Raw genomic sequence first — 19,473 nt, forward strand, 5'->3', positions numbered from 1 at the left:
TAGTATTGATTTCATTTTTATCCACCGATTTCTTCTTGTAATTTTATATTTTCCTATTGTTCCTTTGGAATTTCCTTCTCAAAAAAGGAAAAAAAAAGTGTAACATTTTTTTTTAATGTCCTTCTAGGCAAAATTTGCCAATAAGACAAGAAGAAAAACAACAACAAAGAACAAATATAAAACAAAGAGAAACAACAACTCCTTCCTCTCCTCCCCCCCCCAAAAAAAGAAAAAAGAATTTTGAAAGTTAACAGTTGACAATAGCTATTACTCCCTGCCATATATTAAAACTGTGATGATCTTGATAGGACAACGATTTATTCCACACTCCTATTAAGACTTTATTCTTTTGCTACTATTTCCAAAAGTCCCTTTTAGTTACCAATTCCACCACTAGGAGAATTTTTAGGTGCCAAATTCAAGCATTAACTATTATCCTCATTAATACTAATGAGTATTAGTCTCATGCATGTCATTGTCTTTGCTCATATTTTTCCTTTTGTTTATATGCTTTATAAGCTCCTTCCTTCTTCCAAGACTCTACTTATATTCTATTATATCCATGAACTCTTCACATGTAAAAGTTTGTTCCTCATATAATTTGTCAAAGCAATTTGATTACACTTCTTTGTATTTATTGTGATCCCTCCTATATTTCAATTCCTTATGTATTTCCAATATTTGACCCATCCAGCAGGTCACCTACATGTGGGTCTCAAGGTGGACAATGCCTGTAAGGCTAATGCCTGTAAAGGAATGGGGTTAGAAATGAGGAGGGAGACGAGTTGAGGTGGCGCAAGGTCTCATTTATTTAACGAAAAGGATCTTAGTTATATATGATTTGACTGCCTGCGTTTTCTGGGTGGGGGGTTGCAATGTAAAGAGAAGAATGTCAGACCACAGGGGTGGCTGACATCCTGGGGCATACTCGTTATCTAGTTCCTGGGCAGATATGGCCAATTTCCTGGGACACACATTATCTTGTCTCAGGAATTTAGGACATATTGTTTGTTCACAATAAGGTTTTAGCTAACCGTGTCAGAGTTTACGCACAGGTAGTCACGTTCTTCTTGGCTCTTTGTTTCCTGTCTGGAAAGTCCATAGTTGTAAAAGTCCACATTCTTATCACTTGTTGTTTTCTTCTTGAGAGGGTGGGGTGCCCGTAGGCACTAAGGTATAGGAGAGTCTTTTATACATGGTTTCTAGCAAATATTTATTTACATTTTAATCTCTTTATTATCAAATCTAATGAAATGTTCTTATTCTCTTGCTTTCTAGATCTCTCTGTAGCAATTATTACTGTAGATCAATTATATTTTCCTCCTGTTTATACTTTCTAGATATTCATGATTCATCTCTCTTTTAGTTTCCTTAACCATCTAATATCTCTTCAATCTCCTTTGCTGCATTTTCAACTGTTTTGCTCAATAACTGGGGGTTTTACACAAAACTCTGTCCTTGGCCCTATTATATTTTTGCTATATTCTTAGTGTTCATCTCAGTTTCTATGAATTCATTTATCTTTTCTAAGCAGATGACTCACAAATTTATTTACACAGCATTAGACACTTTCCTGAGCACCAACTTCTTATTATTATCCTTATCACAAAACTTTCCACTTTCTGGTAATAGCATCCAAATTCCTAGAAAAGAAATTAAGAAAGTTGCAAGAAGAAATAGACAGTAAAACTATTCTAGTAGGGCATCTTAACATTGCACTATCAGAATTAGATAAATTGAACCACAAAATAAACAAGAAAGAAAGTTAGAAAGTAAATATAATTTTAGAAAAGTGAAGCATGAATAGACTTTTGGAGAAAACTGAATGAGGATAGAAAGAAATACATTTCTTTCTCAGTGATATATGGGATCTACACAAAAATTGACCTTGTATTAGGGCATAAAAACTTCAAAATCAAATGCAGAAAGACAAAAATAGTAAGTGCATCTTTTTTCTCCTTTCTTTCTTATGTATTTTTTTTAATGAATCTATTGGAGTTAAGTGACTTTCCCAGGGTCACACAGCAAGTAAATACTAAGTGTCTAAGACCAGCTGTGAACTCAGGTTCTCTCCTGACTTCAGGACTGGTACTCTATCCACTGCATTATCTAACTACCCCCAAATGCATCTTTTTTTTTTTTTTTTTTTCAGATCATGATGCAATGAAAATTACATGAAATAAAAGGCCACGAAAAAAATTATTTATAATAAAGGTCCAGGAAAACAGACCAAAAACTAATTGGAAACTAAATAATCTAATCCTAACAATAAGGGCTTAAAACAACAAATCACAGCCAGAATTTTCAGATCATGATTCAAAAAGAATTATATATAATAGAAAGCCAGGGGAAAAAAGACCAAAAACTATTGGAAACTAAATAATCTGATCCTGCATGAGTGAAACAATGAGGCATAGACACAATTGATAATTTCTTCTAAGAGAATATCAATGATGAGATAGCATACCAAAATTTCTGAGATGCAGCCAAAGCAGTTCTTGGGAAAGTTTTATATCTTTAGATGCTTACTTGAATAAAATAGAGAAAAAAAAAAAAAGATCAATAAATTGGGCATACAACTAAAAAAAAAAAAAAACTAGAAAAAGAATAAATTAAGAGTTCTCAATTAAAGACCAAACTTGAAATTCTGAATTTTAAAGGGGAGATGAATAAAATTGAAAGTAAGAAAACTATTGAGCTAATAAGCAAAACTAAGAGTTGGTTTTATGAAAAAAGAACAAAATAAATAAAGTTTTAATTAATTTGAATAAAGGAAAGAAGAAAATCAAATTGCTAGTATCAGAAATGTAAAGGGTTAACTTTCCACCAATGAAGAGAAAATTAGAGCAAAAATTGGAGCTATTTTACCCAACTGTATGCCAATAAATCTGATAATCTAAATGAAATGGATGGGTACTTACAAAAATGTAGATTGCCCAAATTAACAAGAGGAAATAAATTACTTAAATAATACCATTTTAGAAAAAGAAAATGAGCAAACTATTAATCAACTCCCTAAGAAAAAATCTTCAGTGCCATTTAGATTTACAAGTGAATTCTATCAAACATTTAAAGAACAATTAATTCCAATAGTATGCAAACTATTTGCAAAAATAGTGAAAGAAGGAGTCCTACCAAATTCTTTTTATTACAGAGATATGGTACTGATACCTAAACAAATAGGTTCAGAAGAGAAAAAGAAAATTATAAACCAATTTATCTAATGAATATTGAAGCAAGAATATCAAATAAAATATTAACAAAGAGATCACAGAAAGTTAACACTAGAATAATACACCATGACCAAGTAGGATTTATGCCAGGAATGCAGGGCTGGTTTGCTATTAGGAAATTATTATTATAACTAATAATAACCAAACTAACAGAAATCATATAATTATCTCAAAGATGCAGAAAAAGCATCTGATAAAACCCAACACTCACTTCTATTAAAAACACTAGAGAGCATAAGAATAGAATTTTCCTTAAAATTATCAGCAGCATCTATTTAAAATTATAAGCAAGCATCATATGTAATGAAAACAAAATATAAGCATTACCAATAAGATAGGGGTTAAACAAGATTGCCCACTATCACCCTATTCAATATTATATTAGAAATATTAGCTTTAGCAATAAGAGAAGAAAAATAAATTTTAAAAATTAGAGTAAGTAATGAAGAATGAGGTAGTTGGAGAATGGCTGAATGTTATATGAATAATGTTATGGGATATTATTGGTTTATAAGAAACAATCAGCAGGATATATACAGAAAGTCCTGGAGAGACTTACATGAACTAATGTTAAGTGAAATGAACAGAACCAGGAGATCATTGTAAAAGGCAAGAAGATTATGCTATGATCAATACTGATGGACTCTTTTAAACCCTGTGATTCAGGCCAATTCCAAAAGACTTCTGATGGAGAGAGCCATCTGCATCCAGAGGGAAGACTGTGGGAATTGAGTGGATCACAACATAGTATTTTCACCTTTTTTGTTATTTGATTGTTTTTTATTTTCTTTCTCATTTTTTTCCTTTATGGTCTGATTTTTCTTGTGCAGCATGATAACTGTATAAATATGTGTGGAAGAATTGCACACATTTAACATATATTGGATTGCTTATTGTCTTGGTGAGGGATAGGGGGAAGGGAAAGAGAAAGGCTTTGGACCACAAGGTTTTGTAAGGTTGAATATTGAAAACTATGCATGTGTTTTGAAAATAAATAAACAAATAAATAAAGACCTTCCATGTTCCCAAACTTCTCTATTCTTTTAAGCACTACCATACTTCCATTCAACCAGTTTGGTAACCTCATTTCTATTCTCTAACTTTTCACTCTCTCTTACCCCACATACAATCAATTGCCAGATCTTGTTTTTTCTTTTACAATAACTTTCATGTGCATCTTCTTCTCTCCAAAGAAATAGTTATCATCTTCATTCATTCTTTGTTACTCTAAACCCAAACTGTTGCCCCAAGTCTCTCCTCAATCCAATTAATTCTTCAATAGTTTCTGAAGTAATTTTCCTAAATTATAATTCTGACCATGTTATTGTCTTATTGAACAAACTCTATCAATTCCTTCCACTGGAGAAGTTTGGGATTAAATATAAGTTTCTTTGCTACTTAAACATCTTCAAAATCTGTCCCTTTCCTATGTTGGTTATTTTTCTCCAATTACTCGATGATATACATATACTGGCAACTTGTGATTCTTCATGCCTAATACTCTTTCTGTCTTTCTGGAACAACATTTTATATAATCTCTGCTTCTAAGAATCTCTGATTTGCCTGAAAATTCAAATCCCATCTTTTTTACAAGAATTTTCTTGATTCCGCTAGTGACTAATACTATTCCTTCTCAGTTTACCTTCCATGTACCTATTGACTATCTAAATGCTGTCTCCTTCAACGGGCTTAAGAATAGGGACTATTTGTTCCTTTCTTTGTATCCCCAGTGTTTAGCATATAACCTTGGATATGATTAGCATTAAATAAATATATGTTACATTAATAACTTTCAACCATATTAGATTTTAAACTTTTTGGAATTGTCGAGTATGTTGTATTCTTATTCATCAAATTCATTCAATTCATATTTGAATCCCTAAGCACATATTCAATAAATATTTGCAGATCTTTAAGGAGATGCTCTTTGGGGATGGGGGCTTTATCTTTGAAATAAACTTAGCTGGACAATTACAATAAAATGACCTGAAACGACAACTATAACTATTACTAATGAAAAAAATTCCTTTCTTCCCAAGACCATTCCTGGATGTTCAACATAATCACTTCCATTACTACCCAGTCAAACTTATTAACATAGATTTTTTTTTATAAAGCCAATAAAATTAAGGTTTATCTATCCTTTCTTTCTTCTTCATCATCTTTATCACCTTTCTCTTCTTTCTCTGTTTTATTATTTATTATATTTTCCCTTCATATTTTTCCTACTGTTTTCTTCTTATATTCATTTATATTCTTTCTTCATCTTTTGATAATTTTCTTCTTCCTCTCTTTTTTTATCTTCCCCTTTCCCATTATTGTTTTTTTATTCTAGTCTTTTTTTTCCTTTCTCCTGTGTATGTTTTTGCTGAGGATTAGATCAAAAACCATATCATCTTTTTCCAACCATCATTAAGGACTTAGCTCTTGATTCTAATCATTTATCATCTAAGAAGTAATCATTCTTACCTGAATTCATAATGAGTCACATAAGATTTTTTTAGAGAGAGAGGAAAATAGTAGCATTAGTGGAATTGTGATGAAAACCCTGCCCTAAGACATAATGAGTATATAAAAATGAGCCGTTTTCATGCTTCTCTTAATTCTGAATTTTTATAGCTTTTTGAAGAGTAACCATTGCCATACATTTTCTTCTCAAAACAACTTTAAACATAAACTCCTGAAAGTGCTCCCTCCTCCCCAAAACTTACATTAATATATCTATTAGTACACAAATAGTTTCAATCCTCTGTGTGATTTGATCAGTTTTGCATAGGCAGACTATCTTTCTCCTAATGCAAATGAATGATTTCCTTGATCATAGCTTTGTCATTGGTTTATGCAACTGAAAATGAATTCTTTCCACTTTTGAACTAATGAGGATACACATAGAAGGGCTTTGATCCAGTTTTTTTTTTTTTTTTAAGCCCCTCAGAACTGTGTTAACAAGAAATCAGTTGACAAAAATTACAAATACTGTCATGATTGACAAGTAAAGCTGTATGTAGTAGCTAACGATCAGCAAGCAGTGTGAGAATTTAAGTGCTGAATAAAAGCTAGAGACAGCTAATCATTACATTAAAGATTATTTTCTTCAATTGATTAATGCTTCCTTTCTATTTCACTGAATTATTGCTGAAAATGAACAGAAAAAGTACCTACCACTTTCATTTAAGATCTGCTTGGATTCAGGGTCAATACTGGGTATAAATCAAGGGACCAGATATGAAAATGTATCTGGGGAAACACTTGATCCAACTATTTTATGTGAGGATTTCCCTTCCCTTGGGAAGTAATTTTAAGAGAAAAAATTGTAATTTAAGAGTCTAGAGGGATTCCTTATGAATTGAAAATATCCCCAAAACATTCTAGCCAAAAGTTCAAATATAACCATGAAATCTTTTCTCAATAAAAGCTTATTTTTTAATAGGAGCACTATCTCTTTTTTTCCCATGACTTTTCTATGTTTAAATGCCATTAAATGTTTATTGTCTGAGCAAATGTTACCATGGCAGGGTCTAAATTTTATCTTTCAGGATAAAGAAAAAAACACATGTTTTTTGAAGCTGTACAAAAAGCAAAGGAAAAAATTTCCAGTTTCCTTTGGTTTCACTAATGCATTATTCAGAACCACCTTCCTTCTCTTTTCATTTTCCTATACATCTGTTATTCATTAAGTACCTCTATAACCCCAGTCTGACTCAGATTTGCTAAAAAGGAACAAGATAACTCTCTTGCTCTATAAATTGTTTTTTGTTCCCCTTAGTTAAGGTGGACACAGGCAAAGAACTTTGAATGCTTTTCTTTCAACAATGTCCATTTCTTCATATTGATTTAAAAATCAATATTATTTGGCTGAAACAACTAAGCTTCAAAATAATAGGATGGTTCTGATCAGGGCAAAGAAATATAATACCAAAAATTTCCCAAAGAAACATGAATTATACCATTTCTCACTCCCTCATTCACCAATTCCTGCCCTCCCAAGCATACCTTTCTAGTTCCTACAAAACAAAAATTATTTAATGGGCCCTTTGTCTCTGTAAGAAGTTTATCAAAATCTGTATTGATTTAGATGTTATAATTACAATGTGTAATCTGTCTTTATTGATAATTTTAACTAAACAGAAAATTTCAATCTGTTTACTTGTATGACATAGCTTATATGAAGGAGATAATTATCCATATAGAAATTTGATTACGTTTATGAGCCAATTTGGCAACAAGGACTTGCTAAGTTTTGAATTAAAAATTAGTCAGTAAAAGTGCTACTGGAATCAAATCAAACTATTTCGTACTATTGCTTTTGGAAAGGAATTTAGGAAAATTCATGTTATCAACCTGTTCTTGATAATTCAATTAAAAGTCTATTTCTCAGCCAACATTTTTTATTTTACTTATAAATAGAGGTCTTTTTCTTAGGTTATATTGTTCTTTCTGAACATTTGGACTTTCTAATAGTTTAAGGACCACTGAATATTTAAATCTATAGAACATAAGAGTAAATAATCTTTATAATCCTAGAGGCAATACATAAACAACAAATAATAACATATTTTATTTCATTAAAGGTGAAATAGAGATGTAAGGTAGTAAGTAAGAGAAGTAGGCTTCCAAAGTGCTAAGGGTCTTGTTTTGCCTTCTTATATGTTGACTTTTGTTTCTCAATATTTGATCTTGGTGTCTCAATAAACTAATAACTGCCCCTTTCATTAGCTCAAATGTCTACAACTTCTCATTGTCAGATTCATCTGAAAAATTCTAACTAGATTTTTCTTTTGCCTTTTGTTTCCATGAACAGCTTCTAATATTTTGTACAGAAAGGCAGTTCATGTGGAGCCACAGATGTATAAATATGATATGAAAGATCCTTATATTTAAAGAAAAGAAAGAGATCATAAAAATATCATTGTACTGATTTATTTAGTTGGCATAGTGGATAGAGCATAACACTCTGAGTCAGGAAACCCGAGTTCAATTCTACCTAAAATATTTACCTATATGACTTGAGCAAATCATTTAATCTTTCTGAAACTCAGCTTCCTTTCTAAAAAACAAGGAGGTCAGATTCGATGACCTTTGTGGTATTGTCCAGTTCCAAATCTATAATACAAGATCCTATGAATTATTTACTTCTAGCTTCTGTGGGAGCACAGAGAATAAATTAAGCAGAATAAGAAGAAAACAATATTTGTGATTATACTGAATGAAGTATCCATAGTTAAATTTGAAGAGGAGAAATTTTACTTCCCTCCCCCCCCCCCCCCAATTGAGGAAAATTTTAAAAAACTAACAAAAAAAAAACAAAAGATCAGATCCAGATACCAGTCTGGATTTTACTTCCAGGTTGTAAATGAAGATAATTCAATAAATTGAGAAAAATGCAAAAATGATAAAGAAGATTTAGAAGGTAGAACCCAGAGAAAATAAAATAAAATAAAAAAAGATAAGGTAGTTGACATAATAAATCAAGGAAGAAAAGAAACAAACACTTCTAAACAGTATGTGCCATGGACAGTGCTAAGGTTAGTAAGAGGGAGCAAAGTACAATGACACACCTTGACACTTTTGTTTCTCCTTTATTTTTGAAGAGGACTAGTGACAGCACTGGCTTTTGTTTGACTAGTGTGTGAACTGAATATAAGTGAGACAGATTTGCACAAAATTGTCAGGCTCACTCTCTCTTCCAGAGTCATCAAAGTCCAGTGAAAAGACAAAAGTCATGATTATAGGTAATGACACTTGATTTGGTAGATGACCTTGGCATCTTAAATGTCTGACTAAACTCTAAGCACTCCATAATACTGCTTCAGCCACCTTGATGGTCAATGGAATAAATTATTCTTATCTATCCATTCCAACAAAGGAAAGTCTTAATGCCCCACTAACACACAAGCATGCTTATAGCATGTCAGTCACTCTCAATCTAGTTTGTCCCACCTGCAGAGTTTATTGGTTGTGGCTACTGCAAATGTTACAGGTTTTTAGAGACTTGGATGAATACAGAGTGACAGGTAGAAACCAAAGGTAGATGAGCAACACTGAAAATGGTTTGGCAAGTTGGCAAATTATAAGTTCTAGACCTCATTTGAATACCCATATACCCAATTTGGCCATTAATGTATAAAGTTGATAAAATTTGTGAGTTAGTCAGAATTGATCATTGTATAATCTGCTCTTGCTGTGTACAGTGTTCTCTTGATTCTACTCACTTCACTTAGCGTCAGTTCATGTAAGTCTCTTCAGGTGTGTGAGAGAATATTTTAACAAATCATGGCACTATGGATTTGATGAATATGTTGCAAATCTATTAAAAAGAACTTTGAACTAAAAAAGAATGAAGAAAATCTAGCCTATGCATTAACCTATAAGTTAAATGCCTTAGAGAATAATTGAACACCATAAAAAAATAATAGCTGATATTGTTATGCCACAGTTCTCAGTTTCCATAATTATCCTGACCCACTTCTGACTCAGTTTCTCTGCTTCTCAAAGCTCAGTCCTGTAAAACTTCCCATCTCTCTTTATTAGAATATTTGATAAGGATAAAATATCTTATGTTTTAGAATATCAGAATGTCTCTCCCTATCCCAAGTACTTGGAATGTCAGATACCATCTTATGCCTCTCCCCATCCCCAGGGTGCCATCCCCTATTATGTCATCTCATCTCTGGTGGCTCACCTCACCCTATCAGAGTCCTGTTCCTGCCTCAGTCTACCCCCTGAGTCTGAGCCATGTGTATACATTGAGAACTCTCGTTGTTTGCTGGATTCTTGGAGACGATGGTCTCATTCAGCCCTGGGACCAAACCATGGATCCATTTGGTCCCAGCAAAGCTCTCCCATTTAATAAATTATTAAATACTCCCTAATCTCTATCTTGCCTCAGTTTCTCCAGCATTACAATATACCCAAAAGTTCATAGGTGATCAAAATTCAAGAAAAAAGAGACTTAAAAAAAATCACCATATCCTCAAATTCCTGGGGTTTTCTTCATAATTTTTTTCAGTTATGTCTGATTTTTTTCATGACCTCTTTGGCAGTTTTCTTTGCAAAAATACCCGAGTGGTTTTCCATTTACTTTTCCAGATGATTTTACAAATTAGGTAACTGAGGCAAACAAATTTAAATAGCTTGCCCTGGATCACCCGACTACTAAATGTCTTAGGACCAGCTTTGAACTGAGGGTTTGGCACTTTTTCCATCTTACTACCTAGTGACCCCAATATCCCTAGGATTTCTACATATTATATAATTGGAATTTGCATATAGTGATTTATTGGGGTCACAAGGTAGTAAGATTCTACATATTATATAATTTCTACATATATATACATATATAAACAAATATAACTGATATCAGAGTCATCACTGAGACTTCAAAGGATGAAACTCATGATTATAGTTCTAGATGACTGTATATTATTCAAAAGCTACAGAATAGGTTAAAAGGATGGTATAGAATAGAAAAAGGAAAGGATGGTATAGAATTGTATGTTAAGAAATTATACTTTAGGAAAAATTCAGGAACAAGAATGGTGAAGTCTGACAAAAACTATTCATTCAGATTAATATCAATATAGGTAGCAATAGAGTGATTTTGTTAATGCAAAATCACTGGCAAAAGATTACCAAGGCAGAAAGAAAAAAAAATAGATAAGGGTAGGGAAATTGATTATAAGGTTTTCTCAGATGTTTAGCACAGTAGCAATAGGGACTTTAGTTATCCAGACATCTGCTGAAGCTCTGTCTTTCTATATCTCTGTCTGTCTGTCTTAATGGTCTCTCTTGTTCTCTCTGGGAAAAAAAAAGAGGGGTTAATATTTCCATCATTTGTTTAAGTGACAATTTCATCCTTCAAAAAGCAGAGGAAGAAATGATAAGGGGAAGTTTTATTTTGAATTTAGTTCTACAGAAGAAAAAAGAGAAACACAGAGACATACAGAGAAAGAGACAGACACAAAGACAGAAAAAGTCAGAGACAAAAAAGACAGAGACAGAGATAGTCAGATATAGAGAGACAGAGAGAGAGATGAGATAAAGAAACAGAGACAGAGAGTCAGAGACAGACACAGAGAAAGACAGAAAGGGAGAGAGAGAAGGGAGAAAGAGAGAAAGAGGAAGCAAGACAGAGAGGAAGAGAGAGACTGAGAGACAAAGACAAGTTTGTTTAGATTGGGCAAAAGAGTAACTGATAATAGGGAAAAAAAACTTCTCTATTTTAAATCTCTTTGCCCAAGGAGAATTACTTTCACTCTGGAAATGATGGAACAAAAACTTAATAATGGGTTGCTAGTCATGATAAGTAAAATAGAACCTAGCTATGCTTAATGCAGTCAAGTCACCTAGTTCAGTAAAACTATATTGTGGATTACAGAAAGAACTTACAGCTCTTTTTTGCAAAGGCATACTGTCAGTGATATTTGAAATATTATGGAAAACCAAGATGTTCCAGTGTAGAGCAAGAATTATACAAAATTCAAAAAGGGCAAATATTGTTCCCAATTTTTAAATGGAAAATAAATGTCTATATTCCAGTGGACTTGACTTCAAATCTGGGGGAAATTACAAGAACAAATCTTTAAAGAGATGGTTGGGAAATATCTGTAAAGGAATGCATTTGTTACAGACTCGATCATGGTTTCATTTAAAAAAAAAAAAAAAAAAGTGGTCCAGACAGATGAATCTTACTACATTTTTGATAGTATTATTAAGGTGATAGAAAAGAAGAATGCTGTTTATTGTTTAACTAAATTTTAGTGAAAATTTTGTTAAAATATTTGATGGTATTTTTCAGAGGAGGATGGAGAGATGTAGACTAGAAATGAATGAAATTAAATACATTCAGAACATATTTATTCAATGTTAGTGAAGAAGGGACTCCAAAACTCCTTGAAGGAAAAAATCCCCTTCAACTCTGACTCAGTGAGGGACTCTGCTCCAGGGAAACAAGACAACCATTTCATTCTGTTATCTAGATGGAGTTGATTCAGTCCTGAGCAAAAGAATTCCAACCCTATTGAATTAAAGAAACATTCAATTCTATTCAAATTCCAGTTTAAGCTAAAACCCAGCTTGTAGATGAGCCAATTTGGGATTCCACCTATGAGCTCCCTTCAGTTTGTAGCCAAAGCTCTTATTATAAAAGAGTCAATCTAAAATCCTCTCTTTGCAGAAGTTCCGGACATGCCCTTCTATGCCATGCTTGCTATGCCAAGGGCCTCTGCCCAGTAGAATAATTCTCTTCTAGTGCTATCCTCTCTTTATCCTCACCTATTTCCCTAACCAGACTTTATGCCTCTCTGTCAGGATTTCTAACCTTCCCACTCCCCATAATAAACCTCTTTTATCAATCTAGGTTTTCAGATTTATAAATTCCTTTACATAGAATTTCTGTTCCACCAAAAGGGGGTTCCCCAAAACTCCCTACCCTTGTGCTGAATCCCAAGGGGTGTAGGAGAGCCAAACCTCTCCATTTGGTTCCCTGAACCCCAAACCTGTCACAGAAACCCTAATCTCATTTTGGTTCCCTAAATCATTTGGTTCTTAACACATTCTTCATCTTCTTCATTTGGTTCCCTATAAAAGAGAACCCCAAAACCTAAAACTCATTATATTTTTAGTTCCTATACCAGGAGCCCTAAAAAACTAGTCCACTTCATTATTAGGATTGTAGATCTACAAAGAAATACTCTTTGCTTGGTTAGTAGCATAAACAGTATGCTCATCAGATTTGAGGATGACACAAAACTGAGAAGCAAAGTTAGTATGGAAGATGACACAATTAGGATCTTATTTATCTTAGCTGACTAGAATCCTGGGTTGATTGTAACAAGATGAAATTCAATAGTAAAAAAATATGCCAGATATCATGGTAAGGTAGAAAAATTAACTTAGCAATAATAAGAGGGAAGCGACATTGTTAGAAATTGCTCTGAAAATGATCTAGGGGATTTTTGGAATTGTAAACACAATTTTAATCAGAACAAATGATATAGCAGTGACAAAATCCAAGGCAATTGCTATAGCTGGCACAATTATATAAAATAGACTTATTTATGGAAACTATCACCAATATTTTGTGGGCTTCAAGGAGCACTTTACTTCTATATAGAGCAAATAACTAGTAGAATATTTTCTAAACAATGTTTAGAGAGAAGGAAAGGCCAATGAAATATCAGGTCATGACAGGATATACAAGTTGAGATGTTGGTGACCATTAAAGACGCGAAACTAGTGGGAATGATGGGTAAGGGCTGGAATTTACTTATTCCTGTACATAAGCTTTTAAATAGAAATTCCTATTTGTCACTGATAAACAAATTCCTCTTACCCATAAGCAAGTTCTAAAAGAGCAGCTTACATAGAAAAATATAACAGGAATCTTCCTTATTATGTGTGTACTTTAGTTTCCATAGATTCAAGCTTGAAGGCTCATTTAATACATCATTCTCTTTTATCTGACAAGTTTTTCCTCAAGTAACTCTGAATGTCTTCCTTTTCTGTGCCCCACTTTATATATTTTCAGAAAGTCCTGCTGTTGAAATGGTCATATGGTGAAAGATGGAAGTTGCTAGGATTTACTTCAATCTTCAAATGACAACACCACATTGAAGAACTGCACCATATGTTTGGAATTATCACAATGTTCTAACACATGTGGAATTGGAAGCAAATCTGACTCTTTACACTTCCAAAGTGGAATTTCTAAGTTCAACAACAGTCACTTGTTTTAGAGCATAGACTGCTGTACCAATAAAAATGACACAATGTCTCAATTATGTGAGTTGAAATGACATTTTTTTTCAAAATGGTACTAAATCTTTGATTTAGTTATATTATCAAATAGAATATTAAAGCTAGCGAGATTTCAGGCTGCCAGGATGAATGAATCACTAAAATTATGTATTTGATATTAATAATTTATCACATGTGTAATTATATGAATAATATTATGTATAATCTATTATAACTATATGCATTATAATTTTAAATGATACAATATTTTTAAAAAATAAAATACAATTACTTTCTTTTCTAAAAAGGGTTCACTATTATCATTTGATACAATGTGAATAGATGAAAAAGCAAAGCAAATGAAGTTCTGGATACTTTCAGGAAGAGGGAAGTCTTAATGAATTTAGAATAATAAAGGAAAGTCATTAAAATTTTATTAAATAATTAGGAAATATTGTTAAAGATTTAATTATTCTACATGAACAGAGATATCAAGGTGATTTCAGTAATATGGACTGGTAAATGGAAGACATTGTTCTGTATTTTTGCTTAGTTTTGATCCAGAGCCATGATTTTATCGGCTGGACCCTTTATGGCATCCTCCCCCAGAAATTCAGATAAAGAATCTGACTTGTCTTATTTTTCTAGAAATTCTTGAGGTCTTTGAGAGACTTGTTCATTGTTATAGTGTTAGTACACACACACACACACACACACACACACGCACACGTGTGTATGTATGTATAGATGTATATATAGATGTATATATACTTCCAGTCCAGAGATCAGAGCTATTATCTACAGATAGAAATTTTGTGAAGAAGGCATCAGTCATCCCCACAACTACCGGTTCACAGTTCTAACAAATCACCTCTCTGGAGCCAGAAACTGTATTGATGGAGAGACAGGAAAAGTGTAGATCAGGCAGATCAAACTACCACCAACACCTTGACCACTATCTTCTTTTGAACCCTGTTGGAAACAGTTCGGGATTCTAAAGCTAAAAATATTTGGAATAGTGATACTTCCACCCCAGTATGAAAAAATTCAATATTTGAATATGATTTTGTCAATGGAAATGACATCAAAAAGTATTACCACTGACATTAGTATTATATGCTTAAGGACAAGGTGACTTTTTTTTCCTGACTTGCAGCTGAAATCTTTCTTATGTGTTATCTATCCCATCAGAAATAAGATCCTTTCTATTTGTATCCCCAGCACTTAATGCATTATTCATTCTTTCATTCATTTCCTTATCTTTATCATGGATTCATTATGAAGAATTTCAACTTAAGGGTCTGCTTTAAGGTTCAGTTTAGTCACTAACATTGTTTGGTAAAAAAAAAATCCCTATTGAAGCATTTGCTTATTCAATTTGTTCATATTACAAATATTGAATACATATTTGCTATTATTAGAGCATCTTGTTAAGTGCCCTCAGAGACAAGATACAGATAAGGACTGAAACTGTTTGTATTTTTATAGAGAATTCCTGACAGAAGAAAGCCTTTCCCCATACATTTTTTTTTGATAATTATTTTAAAGAATGGCCTGAAGCACTAAGAGATTAAAGAATTTGTGCAGGATAATCCAGTATGTGGCAGATGAGAAATCTGAATCCAAATTCTCAAGTCAAATTTAAATCTACTGTATCATGTACCCTCTGCATGTATTACAAGAATAGGTGCATATAACATATCTTTCCTCTTCTTTCTTTCTTTTTTTTTTTTTTTTTTTTGAAGTAATCTGGATTAGGTGACTTGCCCCATGTTTTTTGTATAAATAAGTCTTTTCCATTTTTATTTTGTCTTTTTGTGTCATGGTTCCAAATAGTTATTCAGAATGATTGGAACAGTTCAAGAGCACACCAAAAGGTTATATTATTGTACCTATTTTTTTCCACATCCTCTTCATTATTTTTCCTTTGTATTTCCTGTCATAATAATTAATTTGATAGTCTCTCAGCTCTTCTTCAAGCTTGGTGCCAGGATCCATTGCTTTAATAACATCCCTGAAACAAGATGGTAAAGATCAGTCAATGGATTTGATTGTGTTGGGTGGTTGGTGACCAGACTGCATTCCACTCAGGTGGAGAAGAGATTGTGGCCATCAATGACCTTTCGTTCACCTCAACTACCTGTTTTATGTGTTTCAATATGATTTCACCCTTGGCAAGTTCAAGGGCACTGTCAAGGCTGAGAATGAAAAGCTGGTAATCAATGGGAAAGCCATTACCATCTCACAGGATTGGGATTAATATTAAACGAGGAGATCCTAAAGACAAGTATTTTGTAAAGTCCACTGGTGTCTTTACCATCTTGAAAAAGACTGGAACTCACTTAAAGGATAGAACTAAGTAGGTAATAATTGCTGCCCCTTCTGCTGATACCCCAATGTTCCTAATGGGAGTGAACCATAAGAAATATAATTCCCTTAAGATTGTCAGCAATACCTCCTGCCCTAAAAACTACTTGGCCCCCTTAGCCAAGGTCATTCATGGCAACTTTGGCATTTTGAAAGGACCCATGAGTACAATTCATGCCAGAAGACAGTAGATGACCCCTCTGGCAAGCTGTTGCATGATGGACATGGTACTGCGCAAAACAGCATCTCCACTGGCACTGCTAAGGCTATAGGCAAGACTTTCCTGAACTGAATGGAAAACTCACAGGCAAGGCGTTCTGTGTTCCTATACTCAGTGTATCCATTGTGGATCTGACCTGCTTCCTGGAGAAACCTGCCAAACATGAAGATATCAAGAAAGTGTTGAATCAAGTAGCAAATGAACCCTTGAAGAGTATCTTGGATCACACAGAGGACCAGGTTGTATCCTGTGACTTTAACAACAACACCCATAATTCTACCTTTGATCTTGGCACTGAAATCACCCTCAATGACCATTTTCTCAAGCTCACTTCTTGGTATGAGAATAAATATGATTATATCAGCTGTGTGTTGGACCTTATGGTCTACGTGGTCTCTAAGGAGTAAAATAGGAAGCCATGAATCTTCATCTCCAGCCATAAAAAAGGAGTTCCATCACTGGGAAATCCACATCCCTAATCTATGTTCCTATACTGAGGATCCCATGCCCCATTCACATCCTTGTCCCAAAACCACCTCTGCAGTAAAGGGAAAAGCCTAGAGGATACATCTATATTATGTACCATCAATAAAGTCTCCATATTCAGTGCAAAAAATATAATCTGTTCAATAGAATTGAGATGGTATCTCAGAGATATTTTAATTTGCATTCTTCAAATCAAATGGTTTAGAATTTTTATGTCTATTGATAGATTTTTCCCCCCATCTGAATACTGTCTGTCCATATTTGTTAAGTATTTTAAATTAGAAAATGACTCATACCCCCCCCCCTAACTTTATGGGGGAAAGGAATTATCTCTAATTAATATATATTTGAGAAATAAGACCTTTATTATATAAACTTATTATAAAAATATTTTATGGTTTCCTTCTTTCCTTCTAATTTTGACAGAATTGGTTTTGTCTGGACTAAAAACTTTTTTTAATTTCATGTAATCATAATTATCTATTTTCTATCACATGATGCTCTCTATTTCTTGTTTGGTCAAAAACTCTTTCCTTATCTACATATCTAACAGGAAAGTTTTCCATATTCCCATAATTTACTCATGATATTACCTTTTAGAGCTACATCATGTGTCTGTTTTGACTTTATCTTGGTATATAGGGTAAAATATTTTTCCATTCCTAGTTTCTGTCAAATTTCTTTCCAATGTTCTAAACTTTTTTTAGTCAAATAGTAAATTCTTATTCCCTCAAGCTTAAACCTTTGCATTCAGCAATTATTATGGTAATTTACTACTGTACCTAATCAATTTTATTTCCTAATGTATTTCTTAGCATTAGAAGAATATTTGTATAATTACCATTTTGTAATTTAGTTTGAAATCTGATATTCAAGGTTGCCTGATTTCATATTTTTTAAATTGATTTGTTGGATATTCTTGACTATTTCTTTTTCCAGATTAATTTGGCATTTTTATCTCTACTAATAATTCTATCAATGGGACAGCTAGGTAACACCGTGGATAGAGCACCAACCCTGAAATCAGGAGGACCTGAGTTCAAATCTGGACTCAGAGACTTAATACTTTCTAGCTCTGTGACCCTAGGCAAGTCACTTAATCTCAATTACCTCAGGAAAAACAATCTATTAATAAATGCTTTTTAAATGCTTAATATTTAAAGAAAATTATTTCCTTGACATTCTTTAAATTACTCATTTTTTTAGGATTAAAGTATTTTTCAATGAATTTTCAATCTATTTCCAATCCACTTTATTGGATGTAATTTTTATTGCGATGTTGTCTAAAAAGGGTATATTTAATATTGACACTTTTCTTCATTTGTGAAATTTTCATGCCCAATACATGGTCATTTTTGTGAATGTTTCATATCCAGCTGAGCTTAATTTTTATTTCCATTGAATTATTTACAGAAATCAAGTATATCTAATTTTTGTAAGACTCTATTTATCCCCTTAACATTTTTCTTATTGATCTTGTTCTGAGAGAAGGAATTTGAAATTTGAGATTTCTCATTATTATAATTTTATTGTCTGTTTCTTCTAGTAATTCATTTAACTTTTTCTTTAAGAATTTGGATGCTCTCATTCTCCAATAGATAAATGGTCAAAGGATATGAACAGACAATTTTCAGATGATGAAATTGAAACTATTACCACTCATATGAAAGAGTGTTCCAAATCCACTATTGATCAGAGAAATGCAAATTAAGACAACTCTGAGATACCACTACACACCTGTCAGATTGGCTAAAATGACAGGAAAAAATAATGATGAATGTTGGAGGGGATGTGGGAAAACTGGGACACTGATGCATTGTTGGTGGAGTTGTGAACGAATCCAACTATTCTGGAGAGCAATCTGGAATTATGCTCCAAAAGTTATCAAACTGTGCATATCCTTTGATCCAGCAGTGCTACTACTGGGCTTATATCCCAAAGAGATACTAAAGAAGGGAAAGGGACCTGTATGTGCCAAAATGTTTGTGGCAGCCCTGTTTGTAGTAGCTAGAAACTGGAAAATGAATGGATGCCCATCAATTGGAGAATGGCTGGGTAAATTGTGGTATATGAATGTTATGGAATATTATTGTTCTGTAAGAAATGACCAGCAGGATGAATACAGAGAGGCTTGGAGAGACTTACATGAACTGATGCTAAGTGAAATGAGCAGAACCAGGAGATCATTATATACCTCAACAACGATACTGTATGAAGATGTATTCTGAATGGAAGTGGATTTCTTTGACAAAGAGATTTAACTCAGTTTCAATTGATCAATGATGAACAGAAGCAGCTACACACAAAGAAAGAACACTGGGAAATGAATGTAAACTATTTGCATTTTTGTTTTTCTTCCTGGTTATTTCTACCTTCTGAATCCAATTCGCTCTGTGCAACAAGAGTACTGTTCAGTTCTGCAAACATATA

At 33.1% G+C, this 19,473-nt stretch overlaps 1 pseudogene; it reads left to right on the top strand.

The window, feature by feature from the left end:
* The first annotated feature begins 13,786 nt into the window (after positions 1-13,786).
* Positions 13,787-16,964, top strand: LOC127562275 (glyceraldehyde-3-phosphate dehydrogenase-like; annotated as a pseudogene).
* Positions 16,965-19,473: the final 2,509 nt, after the last annotated feature.

Source organism: Antechinus flavipes, chromosome 1 (genome assembly GCF_016432865.1).
Source record: "Antechinus flavipes isolate AdamAnt ecotype Samford, QLD, Australia chromosome 1, AdamAnt_v2, whole genome shotgun sequence".
NCBI lineage: Eukaryota > Metazoa > Chordata > Mammalia > Dasyuromorphia > Dasyuridae > Antechinus > Antechinus flavipes.